At 35.7% G+C, this 1,194-nt stretch overlaps 1 protein-coding gene across 2 annotated transcripts in view; it reads right to left on the reverse strand.

Annotated features, from left to right (window-relative positions):
• Positions 1-1,194, reverse strand: part of LOC105269712 (semaphorin-1A) — a 163,122-nt gene that overhangs the window by 154,013 nt on the left and 7,915 nt on the right. The gene's annotated exons all lie outside the window — the stretch shown is intronic.

Genomic DNA, 1,194 nt, shown 5'->3' on the forward strand with positions numbered 1-1,194 from the left:
AGGAGAGAAAATTTCCTGTTGTAAAGATGATACATTTATGCAGTTACCTATCACGAATTATCCTAATTAGGATAATTTAAAAAATTGCGTAAAAAGGTGGAATTAACGGACTTTAATACGATCTTGAGTCGTAATTTTCTCCTCTCCTTCTTCATCATCTCCATTAAATTCCACAAAACAGCAAAGAAAGAACTAGAAAATGACAAGGATTATCGGAAAAATAGGAAAAATAAATTTAACATTGAAATGGTTGGTATTCGAAATCGATTGATTGAAGTTTCATTCCCAATATCAATAAAAAATTCTACTGATTTCTGTGGAAAATCGAAATATTCCCAATCAATCAACCAACTTCCAATCAATTAATCCCCACAAAATCCACAATTCCAATTTCAATAAACAAGATAAACCGAAGAAACAGACGACTCCTTCGCACCGAAGTACTCCATTTAAGAACAACAAAAGCAATTCAAACTCCCCGTTAACTCAACATTGAAAATTGATTGGACTCCCACTATTCAACTTAATACCAATTGTCGTAAATACACAGTCCGCCATTGTACAGAGAATGCCAGTTAAAAGAAAATTTCACACGATTGCCAATTACTTAAAAGCAAGAGGCAATTTCAGGCGGTGGTTGAGAAACAAGAAATGTAGGGGAGGGAAAACGAATAATGAAAGGCAAAGAGTGAGAAAAGAATGGAGGGAGGAAAAACAAAGTGGTGAAGAAGTGAAAAAAGAAAAGAGCCATGAGAAAGGAAAAAGTACTTGTGAAGGAGAAGAGGTGAGGAAGTGAGATAGTCTTTACATGGGATAGTACCATCTCAAGAATTTTCAAGTGTCCCTCTTCCTTCCCCCCCAATTGTCTGAAACTACCGTCCAAGAAAATTAAAAAATTTTATTGACACTTCCATAGACGAAACTCCCGGACTTCAAAGGACTTCATTAATTCCCCCCCCCCCCCATTTCCTCATTAAAACTCATGTAAATTAATTTCTAGTGCATCTGCCCTAATTCCTACAAAAGAATAACAATTAAATCGAAACACCAAGTGGAAAAATGTGAAAATTGAAAAGCTGATTACCCAAGTCTGATGAACAGCCTCATCAAACCCTAATCAACTGTAATTTCCCATGACGAAAGAAAGCCAGAGAATTACATTGAAATAAAATCATAAATCACCCCCACAACGAC

The sequence above is a fragment of the Fopius arisanus genome, unplaced genomic scaffold, assembly GCF_000806365.1.
Source record: "Fopius arisanus strain USDA-PBARC FA_bdor unplaced genomic scaffold, ASM80636v1 scaffold00074, whole genome shotgun sequence".
Taxonomy (NCBI): domain Eukaryota; kingdom Metazoa; phylum Arthropoda; class Insecta; order Hymenoptera; family Braconidae; genus Fopius; species Fopius arisanus.